Here is a 13,817-nt window from a genome sequence, read left to right as displayed (position 1 = left end):
CCCAGGTGAACTTTCTGACTTACAATGGCTTGTGACAGGAGTGGAAAACAAACTTTTATTGTGTTTAGCCTTAGAGATGTCAGGTTTGTGTGTTAACTTCTCTTAATAATTCTCTATGATCACTATCTCCCTTATTGCCCCATGTTGTAATGCAAAGGCATACAAAAGCATTAACAAGGAATGTAGGGTTTGGGGTACTCATACTAAAAGAGACTCAATTCTTGCCTTTATAAAGTAGCTTATTTCTTCTTGTGGATTTTTCTGACCATGTTTTCCTACTAGGTGATCTCAAGGGTCTCATCCTTCATTGAAAATCATATAACTGTTTCCGACTTTAATTTTGAGTGGTCTCAAAAATGAGATAATCAAGCTTAAAACTTTTAGCTACCATTTATGAAACACTTACCAAGTACCAGACAAAATCTTAATCACTTGCAAACTTCATTAAAACCCTTTAAGGTAGATACTGTCATATCCATTTTATATATGAGGAGATGGAAACTTACAGAACTGAAATAAATTACCAAGTTAGTAAATTCTAGCACAAGTATTTGACCCTAAGTCTATGAATGCTCAAACTATTAATTCTTTTAACCTAGTTAAATAGCATCTTTTATTAGAATGCCTCAAATAATAATATGTGTCAGTATACTATCTTATGATAGTCATATTGACTTCTGAGGGACCCCTTTTTCGTGAGTATGTTTTATTTTTTGACTATGTTCTTTTTTTCCATACATTCACTTTTATTTTATTTACTGTTTTCTTTATGAGGTAACGCTGGTTTATAACATTATACAGGTTTCATGTGTATAGCATTATAATTCAACCTCTGTATATACTACATACAGTGTGTTCACCACCAAAAGTCTGGTTTCCATGCATCACCATACAGTTGACCCCCTTTACTCATTTTTGCCCTCTCCCTACTCTGCTTCCCCTCTGGTAACCACCAATCTGTTCTTTGTATTTGTGTGTTTGTTTTTGTTTTGTTCTGTTTGTTCATTTGTTTTAATTTTGTTTTATAATCCACATAGGAGTGAAATCATAAGGTATTTGTCTTTCTCTGTCTGACTTATTTCACTTAGCATAGTAACCTCAAGGTCCATTCATTTGTTGCAAATGACTAGGTTTTATCTTCTTTATGGTTGAGTAGTATTCCATTATACATATGCACCACATCTTTTATATCCATTCATCTGTCAACAGGCACTTAGGTTGTTTCCATATCTTGGCAATTGTAAATAATGCTACAATAAACATAGGGGTGCATATATCTTTTTGAATAAGTGTTTTTATATTTTTCACATAAATATCCAGAAGTGGAACAGCTGGATCATATGGCAGTTCTATTGTTAGTTTTTTGAGGAATTTCTACACTGTTTTCCATAGTGGCTACACCAACTTATACTGGTGAATAAGGGTTCACCAGTGAATACACGTTCCCTTTTCTCCATATCCTCTCCAGCACTTGTTATTTCTTGTATTTTGATGATACTCATTCTAAGGAGCATGAAATGATATCTCATTGTAGTTTTCATGTGCATTTCCCTAATAATTAGTGATGTTGAACATCTTCTCCTATGTCTGTTGGCCATCTGTATGTCTTCCTTGGGAAAATGTCTAGTCAGATCTTTTCCCCATTTTTAAATTGAGTTGTTTGTTTTGTTGCTGTTGAGCTGTATGAGTTCTTTATATTTTTCGGATATTTACTCCTCCCTGGATAAATGATTCGTGAATATTTTCTCCCATTCCATAGGTTGTCTTTTCATTTTGTTGATGGTTTCCTTTGCTGTGGACAAGCTTTTGAGTTGATGTAGTTCCACTTGTTTATTCTTGTTTTTGTTCCCCTTGCCTGAGGAGACAAGGGAATATCCAGAAAGATGCTGTTAAGACCAACATCAAAGAGTGTACTGCCTATGTTTTCTTCCAGGGGTTTTACGATTTCAAGTCTTACATTCAAGTCTACAATCCATTTTGAGTTAATTTTGTGGTATAAAACATTGGTCTAATTTCATTCTTTTGCATGTAGCTGTCCAGTTTTCACAACACCATTTATTGAAGAGACTATACTTTCTCCATTGTATGTTCTTTGTTCCTTTGTCATAAATTAATTATTCATGTACATGTGGGTTTATTTCTGGGCTCTCAGTTTTGTTCCATTGATCTGTGTGTCTCTTTTTCTGCCAACACCATGCTGTTTTGATAGCTATATTACTATAGTTTTGTTTTGTTTTTGTGGTACGCAGGCCTCTCACTGTTGTGGCCTCTCCTGCTGTGGAGCACAGGCTCTAGACGTGCAGGCTCAGGGGCCATGGCCCACGGGCCCAGCCACTCCGCAGCATGTGAGATCCTCCCGGACTGGGGCACGAACCCGCGTCCCCTGCGTCGGCAGGCGGACTCCCAACCACTGCGCCACCAGGGAAGCCCTCATTACTACAGTTTTGTAGTATAATTTAAAATCAGGGATTATGATAACTCCGGCTTTGTTCTTTTTTCTCAGGATTGCTTTGGCTATTCAGAACCTTTTGTGGTTCCATACAAATGTTAGGATTTTCTGTTCTATTTGTGTGAAAAATATCATTGGGATTTTGATACGGATTGCATTGAATCTATAGATTGCTTTACGTAGTCTGGACATTTTTAATATGTTTATTCTTCCAATCCATGAGCATAGAATATCTTTTCATTTCTTTGTGTCCTCGATTTCTTTCAACATCTTATAGTTTTCTGCATACAGATCTTTCACCTCCTTGGTTAAATTTATTCCTAGGTATCTCATTCTTTCTACTGCAATTGTAAATGAGATTGTTTTCTTAATTTCTATTTCTACTAGTTTGTTGTTAGCTTACAGAAACCCAACAGATTTTTGTATATTGATTTTGTACCCTGTAACTGTACTGTATTTTATTCTAACCTTTTTTTGGTGGAGTATTTAGGGTTTTCTATACATAAAATTATGTCATCCACAAATAGTGACAATTTTACTTCTTTCTTTCCAATTTGAATAACTTTTATTTCTTTTTCTTGCCTAACTGCTATAGCTAGGAATTCCAATTCTATGTTGAATAAGAGTAACAAAAGTTGGCATCCTTGTCTTGTCCCTGATGTTAGAGGAATAGCTTTCAGTTTTTCACCATTGAGTATTATGTTAGCTATGGGTCTGTCACACATGGCCTTTATTATGTTGCTGTACATTCATTGTATACCTATTTTATTGAGCATTTTTATCATAAATGGGTGTTGAATCTTGCCAAATGCTTTTTCTGCATCTATTGTGATTATATGCCTTTATGTTTCATTTTATTAATGTGTTATATCACTTTGATTGATTTGCAGATGTTGAACTATCTTTGCATTCATGGACTAAATCCCAATGGATCATGGTGTATGATTCCTTTAAAGTACTGTTGTATACAGTTTGCTAATATATTGTTAAAAAGTTTTACATCTGGGCTCCCCTGGTGGCGCAGTGGTTGAGAGTCCGCCTGCCGATGCAGGGGATGCGGGTTCGTGCCCCGGTCCGGGAGGATCCCACATGCCGCGGAGCGGCTGGGTCCGTGAGCCGTGGCCGCTGAGCCTGCGCGTCCGGAGCCTGTGCTCCGCAGCGGGAGAGGCCACGACGGTGAGAGACCCGCGTACCGCAAAAAAAAAAAAAAAAAAAAAAAAAAAGTTTTACATCTATGTTCATCAGAGATATTGGTCTGTAATTTTCTTTTTTGTGTTGTCTTTGTCTGGTTTTGGTATAAGGGTAATGTTGATGTAATCATAAGATGAGTCAGGAAGCATTCTCGCCTCTTCAATTTTTTGGAAGAGTTTGAGAAGGATAGGCACTAAATCTTCCTTGATTGCTTGTTATAATTCAGCTTGAAAGCCATCTCATCCTGGACTTTTGTTTTTTGGCAGGTTTTTGATTACTGTTTAAATCTCCTTACTAGTGATCAGTCTATTCAGATTTTCTATTTCTTCATGATTCAGTCTTGGAAGGTTGTATGATTCTAAGAATTTATCCATTTCTTCTAGGTTATCTAATTTGTTCATAGTATCTCTTATAATTCTTTGATTTTTGTGTTATCCATTGTAATTTTTCTTCTTTTGTTTCTAATTTTATTTATCTCAATCTTCATTTTATTTATCTCAATCTTCTCTTTTTTTCTTAGTAGTCTAGCTAAAAGTTGTCAATCTTGTTTTTCTTTTCAAAGAGCTAGCTGTTAGCTTCATTGATCTTCTCTATTGTCTTTTTAGTCTCTGTTTCACTTATTTCCACTCTGGTTTTTATTATATCCTTCCTTTCACTGATTTTGGGCTTCATTTGCTCTTCTTTTTCTAGTTTCTTTCAGTATAGTGTTAGATTGTTTAGTTGAGATTTTTCCTGTTTCTTGAGGAAGACCTCTATTGTTATAACCTTCCCTCTTAGTACTAATTTTGCTGCATCCCATAGATTTTGGCATGTCATATTTTAATTCTCATTTGTCTTCTCTATTTTTTATTTCTCTTTTGACTTCTCCTTGACCGAATAGTTGTTCAGTAGCATGATGTTTAGTCTTCTCATATTTGTGATTTTTCCCAGCTTTCTTCTTATAGTTGATTTCTAGTTTCATGCCATTGTAGTTGAAAAAGATGTTTGATATTATTTCAATCTTCTTAAATTTACTGAGACTGGTTTTGTGTCCCAACATATGGTCTATCATTGAGACTGTTCCTTTTGCATTGAGAAGAATGTGTAGTCTGCTGCATTTGGATGGAGTGTTCTTCATAAATTTATTAAGTCAATCTGGTCTAATGTTTGATTTAAGACTGATGTTTCCTTATTGACTTTCTGTCTGGATGATCTAGTCATTAATATAAGTGAGGTGTTAAAGTCCCTACTATTATTGTTTTGATGTTAATTTCTCTTTTAAGTCTGTTAATACTTTATATATTTTGATGCTCCTATGTTAGGTGCACATATATTAATAAGTGTTATGTCTTTTTGACTGATTATTCCCTTTATCAATATATAATGTCCATCTTTGTCTCTTGTTACCTTTTTTGGTTTGAAGTCTATTTTGTTTAATATAAGTATGGCTACCCTTGTTTTCTTTTGTCTGCCACTTGCTGCGAGTATCATCTCCCGTCCCTTCTTTCTTCACTTTTAAAATGAAGATTCTATTTAAATAATTTCTAGATTTCTACCTTTAAGCTTGCTGATTCTCTCTGATTTTATATGGTCTGCACCATTTTCAATGCATTCTATTGCATTCTTCATCTCATCTATTGATTTCTTCAGCTCTAGTATTTCTGTTTGATTCTTTCTTAGAGTTTCAACCGCTTTGGTAACATATCACTTTAGTTCATTAATTTTATTCCTGAGCTCATTGAACTGCCTTTCTGAGTTTCCTCATAGCTTGTCGAATTCCTTCATGACAGTTAATTTGAATTCTCTAAGTGTTAGATCACAGACTTGGCTTCTGGAGAATTGTATTTTTTTTTCTTTTTGTGATACCATGTTACCATGGTTTTTCATGGTGCTTAATGATTTATTCCTCTGGTGGCTCATTTGAAATAGTGAACACATTTCTTATTTAGGTAAAACTTTTTTTTACTTTGATTCTAGTTCAACAGGTTGGTACTTAGAGGCTTTTCTTTTGTTTTTCAGTAGGTGGCACTATAGCACAGTTTTTGGTTTCTCTTACCTGAGCTGCCTCTGGCTACACTTAAGAAGTGTCACTTTCCAACCTCCACCACCTCTGCCAGAGGTGTCACTGGTGGTGCCCTTGTTGTCTCTGTTTGTGCCTCACAGTTATCTTGCTGCTACCAGGGTCACTGCTGACACGAGTATCACTGCTGGGGACAGTGAGATGGACTATGCTGCATCCAAGTTCTCCTTGGTTGTGGGCACTGCTACTACAGTGGGGTGATGGGGATAATGGGGGGGGGGTTCAGGATCAAAGGTGTCTCCACTGCTTCTAGAGTTGTCAGGTTTGTGGGCACCACCACCACGAGCAGGGGCCAGAGTCACAGGAGTGCCAAGGCTGGAGGGACCGGGGTCTCGGACCCTGTTGCTGTTGCTGCCCAGTTCTCTGTGGGCACAGGTGACAGAATCATAGGCTCTGCCTCCACTGTTCCTTCATTCTGCCTTCTCTGAAGTCCACCCACCTTCAGATGTATAGACATGCAAATCTCTCTGTTGTCCTGGTGTACTGGGCAGGGGAACCTTTGTTGAGTTATAGATGTCTTACTAGTTGTAGATTGAAAGAGTGAAGGAAAGGAAGCTTCTCACACCACCATGATGCTGACATCACTCTCCTTGACCATGTTCTAGATAGATGAGTTTCCCATACAGCTAAATTCCAGAAAGGTGAGATGTATTTTCTTATAATAGATTAAAAATAATCTCTTACCTAATATATATGGATATAACTTTTTATACTTAAAACATTTTTATTATAGAAAATTTTAAATATAAACAAAAGTAAAGAATATACTTGACTTCCCATACACCTATCATACAGCTTTAGCAATATTTAAATCATGGCCAATCTTGATTCATATACCCCTCATACCCTCCAGATTTATGCTTAAGCAAATCAGAAACTTCAAATTATTTCATATGTAAATGGGAGAATAGATAATATCTTTTAGATATCTCTAAAAGACAATAAAGCTTAAATACATATATACATATATATATAAAATTGTGATACTATTATCATACTTTAAAAAGATTAAAATAATTTGGGTAAGAATTCTCAAAAGAGAATTCATGTATTTGCTAAATAACATATATTGAGTATATATCATGTTCCAGGCCTACCTGAACATCTTTAAGCCTCAACCAATAAATTTTTTGTGCATGTGTGAAGAAATTTCTCTGTAGTAATAATTGGCAGAAGTGGGATTTCATGATTTCAAAGTTATCCAGTTACAGACACAAGCAAAGGATGCCCTTTAGAAAAGATAAGTCTCCTAGCTGGAATTCACTTTGAGTCTCTGAAACCTCTTACATGGTTAGGGTCTATCCCATAAATTTAAACACCTATAATTCTACATCCAAATTACATAACTATTTCTTTTTTTTTTTCTTTCTAGCAGCCTCTAAGCTGGCTGTTATTTTAAAGGTTTTTTTAAAATTTGTGTTAATTGTTGTGAATTTTATATCTGTGCCATTAAACATTTACACTTCAAATTATTATCAATAACATTCCTATTATTGCAGTTATTTACAACTTGCTTGTTTACAATCTCTGTATTATCCAGGATGCAACAGAATTAACCTACTCCAAGTTATTAAATTTTTCCTTCTTATCAATGTTAATGTTCTAGGACTGAAAACAAGGACTTAGAAGATAGCTACTACTTGTCAGGATTCAATCCTCAAGTATGTTAATAATTCCTAGAAAGTATGGTCTGGCTTATGAACTGGAAGTCAGGTTGTGATCTGCTTCTGGCACCCTGACTCTGTCTTGTGTATCATTTACTGCATATGTGCCTCACTATCCTTGTTGTTAGAAGGGGGGTAACAAGATAATAATACACATCCTTGTGTTCCACACAAAAATACTGTAAGAATTAATACTCAGAAAGAACTTCTGAGCTTAGTGAGAAAAGGCACTTTAGAATATAAACACCATTCAATTATTCTTACCACTGTGAGCTAGAAAAATGCTAGGAAGAAATAGCATGATTATTGTGGCATGCATTAAGCCAAATAAGAGAGCAGACTAGTGGGGAATCCCATCAAAGATAAAAATTACTTTGACCAATCCTTCCTTCCCTCTAGCCACTGAAAGAAATTATTTTTATAGCCATGTTTAAATGATACCCTAACTTCCTTTCATTTTGCTTAAAATCTGTGATACAGGAATTGTGCTTAAATGAAATTTCCATCAGCTTTTACATATTAAAAAAAGCAAATACATTTTAATGCACATGTTGAACATTAAATCATTTTCTGCTGCAGTTATTGCAAGTAAATAGTAATTGTAAAAGAGATTCTTTTTGATGAAACAAAATGAAAGTAGACTGCTAATGTTCACCTCAGATTTTCTCATCATTTCATTAACTGTTCAACTAGGAAAGATATTTTTATAATGATGGGCAAGAAAATCATACTCATCAATATGTATCCATATTCATATGTTGGTACACTAACTCTGGAACCTTAAGATAAGAGCACAGAAATATGTGAAATGCATATGCCCCTTCAAATGATTTGTGAGAACTATTTTATTTGTTCAACAACTGTCTCTTCATTCACAGTATTCAGACACCAAATTCATTAAGAAATATAACAAAATTTAAATAAGAATTAGTTTGCTTTTCCACAGACTTGTCTTTTCAGAAAACAGGAATTTGACAGACAAAAATTAGTGGAGTAGATTAGACTCCTTGTGTACTAGCTACAAACTTCTGTTCTACTTTTGTATCAACTGTAAACTCAAACCCTGTCCCTCCCCATTTACTCTTTGTATCTTTATAAAATATTTTTCTTTATATTCAACTCTTTTACTTTTCTACATATGGCTTGCCCCAAACCTTAAAGTAATTATGCAGTTTAAGACATTGTGAAACTGTAAAGATTCAGCCTGTTTTAAGCAAGAATAATAAAGCAGCAAAGCTTTGAAAAGACAGGGAGCTGAGAATGCTACTGCTGAGCTTGCATTGCCCCCTATGGTTGCTCTCTGACAGCTACGGAGGAAGAGAAGCAACATGCTCTGTCCTCTCGGTGTACAGCAGCATCTGGGTACTACACTTTGAGCTTCAGCTCAGTTCTGAATAAACAACTTATAGCATGAGATCATCGATCCAGATGCTAATATTTTGGAAATGTATATGCTTTATTTCAACTCTTATTAATGCAGTAAATTAACAACATTTCACTGACTTAGTCACTTTAGTACACATTGTCAACATTACACAAATTTTCAAATTATGGTAGTGAAAATTCTTTCATATAACAAACATTTTGATAGTTACTTTCAAGTATGTAGCTCTCTAAGGAAGACACTTCTTTTTTTCTGAACTCCAATTTTACGTCTTGTCAGTTTGGTACCATCTAGCACTGAGTCTCAAGTTTAAGTTGTGCACACATCTATATTTTTACTTCCAAACTAGATGGTGAGTTCAGTGAAAGCAGGGGCTGTGCCCCATGTCATTGTATACCCACACAGTGATAGCAGAGTGCTGATATCAAGAAAAGCTGCTCCACTCCCTAAAACCATACACAAAAATAAGCTCAAAATGGATTGAAGACCTAAATGTAAGGCCAGAAACTATAAAACTCTTAGAGGAAAACATAGGCAGAACACTCTATGACATAAATCACAGCAAGATCCTTTTTGACCCACCTCCTAGAGAAATGGAGATAAAAACAAAAATAAACAAATGGGACCTAATGAAACTTCAAAGCTTTTGCACAGCAAAGGCAACCATAAACAAGACCAAAAAGACAACCCTCAGAATGGGAGAAAATATTTGCAAATGAAGCAACTGACAAAGGATTAATCTCCAAAATTTTTAAGCAGCTCATGCAGCTCAATAACAAACAACCCAATCCAAAAATGGGCAGAAGACCTAAATAGACATTTCTCGAAAGAAGATATACAGACTGCCAACAAACACATGAAAGAATGCTCAACATCATTAATCATTAGAGAAATGCAAATCAAAACTACAATGAGATATCATCTCACACCAGTCAGAATGGCCATCATCAAAAAATCTAGAAACTATAAATTCTGGAGAGGGTGTGGAGAAAAGGAAACACTCTTGCACTGCTGGTGGGAATATGAATTGGTACAGCCACTATGGAGAACAGTATGGAGGTTCCTTAAAAAACTACAAATAGAACTACCATATGACCCAGCAATCCCACTACTGGGCATATACTCTGAGAAAACCATAATTCAAAAAGAGTCATGTACCAAAATGTTCATTGCGGCTCTATTTACAATAGCCTGGAGATGGAAACAACCTAAGTGTCCATCATCGGATGAATGGATAAAGAAGATGTGGCACATATATACAATGGAATATTACTCAGCCATAAAAAGAGACGAAATTGAGCTATTTGTAATGAGGTGGATAGACCTAGAGTCTGTCATACAGAGTGAAGTAAGTCAGAAAGAGAGAGACAAATACCGTATGCTAACACATATATATGGAATTTAAAAAAAAAAAAAATGTCATGAAAAACCTAGGGGTGAAACAGGAATAAAGACACAGACTTAGTAGAGAATGAACTTGAGGCTATGGGGAGGGGGAAGTGTAAACGGTGACAAAGCGATAAAGAGGCATGGACATATATACACTACCAAACGTAAGGTAGATAGCTAGTGGGAAGCAGCCGCATAGCACAGGGAGATCAGCTCGGTGCTTTGTGACCGCCTGGAGGGGTGGGATAGGGAGGGTGGGAGGGAGGGAGATGCAAGCGGGAAGAGATATGGGAATATATGTATATATATAACTGATTCATTTTGTTGTGAAGCTGAAACTAACATACCATTGTAAAGCAATTATACTCCAATAAAGATGTTAAAAAAAAAAAAATGGCAGCCAGGGCTTCCCTGGTGGCGCAGTGGTTGAGAGTCCGCCTGCCGATGCAGGGGACATGGGTTCGTGCCCCGGTCCGGGAAGATCCCACATGCTGCAGAGCGGCTAGGCCTGTGAGCCATGGCCGCTGAGCCTGCGTGACCGGAGCCTGTGCTCCACAACAGGAGAGGCCACAACAGTGAGAGGCCTGCGTACCGCAAAAAAAAAAAAAAAAAAAGGCAGCCAGTAGCTGACTGGTCTCCTTACAGGATGGTATCATATGACACATTCAGCACTAATCTCTGTTGTTGACAGCTCAGGCATTCAGGAGCAGCAATTGGCTAGACAGATCTTGGTGAGACAGAGAACATGTTCTTGGGCATATACATAGATTCCATCTCTGCCACCATGGGCCCTCTATTCACATGCTCATGATGCCATCATTGACATGGTCAGGGAGAGAGGCTGACTGATGGCCAAGTCATCCTGTCCACTTGGTTATTTAGTGATTCTTCTATAAAGGTTCCACTCTGGTGTACAATAAAAAGAGCTTCCTGTTTCCTTTCCGCTCCATCTACATATCTCCTTCCAGACATCTTTATTTAACCTTGATCTCACACTATTGCTCCTTCTAGATCCCTTGGCTAACCATCTAAATTATTTATCACTGTCTATGAATTGATGAATATTATTACTTCAAACCATATCTCTCTTTACACAATAACTAGGATCTCTGCCCAAAGCCCTTCCCCTGGTAGGTTTCCCTTCCTTCATCATTGTCTTTCAAAGCCACTCTTGAGTGGAAGTATAATGCATCAGCTATTCATTTTAGGGTTGCACCAACATATTGACTTATCTGTGAACCAAGCTCAGATTTTGTATTCCCCTCTGTCACCTACTCACCGGAAACCCCTATGAGGTCTGTCACAGGATGTCTTCCCATAGACGTAGACTCAGTTCTAGTATTTAGAATACTGGATATTTTGTAAGAGTCCCCTTGAGATCAACACCTATGAAAGGGAGAAGAAGAAAGCAGGATTGGAAAGAAGTCAAGTTCTAAAGCAGCCTTTGCCAACTCCATGGAGATGTCTGGATAAATACCTCTCACAGATACCTAAACTGACCCTTCAGAATTAGCCTGAGTTAGGCCAAAGTGACCACACCTTTATATCTGCATTGATTGGTAAGAGACATGACCATGAGGGAGGCAGCTTTATGCAGCTGAAGCAATCCCTGGAAGATATGAGAGCTGAAGAGTATCTTTTCACAGCACCCCTGCAAGATGGGGCATTGAGCCCTCCATTGAAGAGGGTTCTGAGAAGTTCATCACAGTGTCCATCAAAAAGCCATTGGTAATGAGCTGAGGCAAGGTTGCTGACACAACAGTGATAGGTAACAGGGAGTTCTGGCTACCTTGTTTGTGTAGCTCTCAGGAGCCCTCTGGACCTGCTTGAGCTTACATATCCTGGATATGTCACTCCCATCTTATAATGGGTTGATGCTGGGTGTGCCAACCCTACCCAATCTTATGTCTTGGTAGTCTGACATAACCCAGCTCATGATGAAAAATTCTTGCTGCATGGTCACTTGAGATCCCACTGTTAGATGCTTCATCTCTAGGAGGGCCCACTAGCATGCCAGTATCTGTCTGTAGAATGGTATATAGTTCTTTGCTGCCTATAGCATGTCCTTGCTCCAGAAATTCAGGAGTCGAAGTTGCAGCTCTTCTATTAGGGCTTGACAGAATCTCCATATAGCATGATTTTCTACCATAAAATGGTATTTACGGAGTAGGTATGAAGTATACATGAGGTCTTCCTGGCTATGTGGCTAGTAGCGGGCTACTTGAACAACGGCTGGACCACTTGCCAAGTCATTTTTTGCTCTAGGCCTTTTTAAAATCTAGCAGCTTCTAGGTCATATGAGGCATGGGTTATAGCAATATTCCCAATTGAAGAATATGCTGCCTGAAGAGGTCTGCCAAGAGATATGATTCTTAGTAGAAGGAGATGCCAGGTGCAATAACTTGTCCTTTATCTGGGAGGGGATGTCCTGCCATGACCTTGACCATAGGACCACTCCCCTACCAAAAAAACCAAAAACTGTACCACTAAGGCAGCTTCTGAATATTAGTAGAGTCTATCTTCCACCCTGTGTTACTTTGGAGATGTGCCTGCATGTCCTAGGCCACTGAACCCCCGCCCCTCTGAATCACGCCATTGCTAAGTATTTGTGAGGTTTATCCTCCACCCTCTGGAGCACACGTTTTACCAAGGAACCAATAATTATCGCCACTTCTGGTTCAACAATATATTGAACCAACATGATATTCTGTGGGATATCCATTCTTGATCTCATATATGATATTCTGTGGGATATCCAGATGACCCACGCCCAAATGAAATATAAGACAAATTCAATATACGAAATATATTATGCGACATTTAACACAGCTCCAAGGACAGTAAGTGTATATTGTCTGTCCCAAGTCAGTGTTAACTGCTTCTGATCTTCTTTTATATGCATGGAAAAGAATGTATGCCAAATCTCAATAGCCACATATCCAAAACTGTGTTAATCTGCTCAACTAAAGATATCATATCTGACATAGCTGTCACAATTGGGATTGCCACTGGTTAACTTTATGGTTAATTCACTGTCATCTTTTATGATACATCTGATTTTACATGGATCAGACAGATGAATTAAATTAACATATAATGGTACCACAATCCTTACAACTTTAAGGCTTTGAGAATAGATCTAATCTCTTCCATTTCCCTGTGGATACAATATTATTTTTGATTATTTATATTGGCTGAGATGGGGTTAGTGGGGCAGTTTCATGGACTTTCACTTTCACTGAAGTTGTTCCTACTAAACTACTCACAGAACTATAAGAGAGTTCTGCCAACTGCTAAGTATGTCCATTATGATTATATGATTATATACATCCTAGGCTGAGATTAAGCTTTACTCTTGAGTTCTGTGACTCATAATTAAGTCCTATGCTTGGTCTTCAATCTGTCTGCCCTCCAGCTGCAAGAGTTGAAGTTCTTTTAAAAGCTGCCAAAGAGGTTCTCTCACTCTCATACTTGGCTTTAAATTAGTGACTGATTGCCTTGGGCCTGTTATTTCATCTCTTCAAAGCACCAGTGGTATTCAGAAATAGCCTCCCAATTCCACAGTCTTTATAATTTATATTTCTCTTGTACCTCTGAAATGCCAGAGATATTGCACAAGCCAGTTCATCTCCTTCCCATATCCTATCCCAGTTGACCTCAGTGACAGCTGTAGCAATTGCA

General features: G+C 37.4%; 1 protein-coding gene across 16 annotated transcripts in view; it reads right to left on the bottom strand.

Moving 5' to 3' along the window:
- Positions 1-13,817, bottom strand: part of LOC307195594 (uncharacterized protein) — a 920,801-nt gene that overhangs the window by 503,610 nt on the left and 403,374 nt on the right. For 7 of the 16 annotated variants that reach the window (XR_013830873.1, XR_013830874.1, XR_013830875.1 and 4 more), the window contains one exon: positions 11,416-11,522. The exons of the other annotated variants lie outside the window; for them this stretch is intronic. The gene's annotated coding sequence lies outside the window, so the exon portion shown is untranslated. The remainder of the gene's footprint in view (positions 1-11,415; positions 11,523-13,817) is intronic. 16 annotated transcript variants of the gene reach the window in all.

Source organism: Stenella coeruleoalba, assembly GCF_951394435.1.
Source record: "Stenella coeruleoalba genome assembly, chromosome: 12".
Lineage (NCBI taxonomy): Eukaryota > Metazoa > Chordata > Mammalia > Artiodactyla > Delphinidae > Stenella > Stenella coeruleoalba.
The sequence above is the reverse complement of the archived record's forward strand: the minus strand, read 5'-3'. Positions and strand labels throughout refer to the sequence as shown.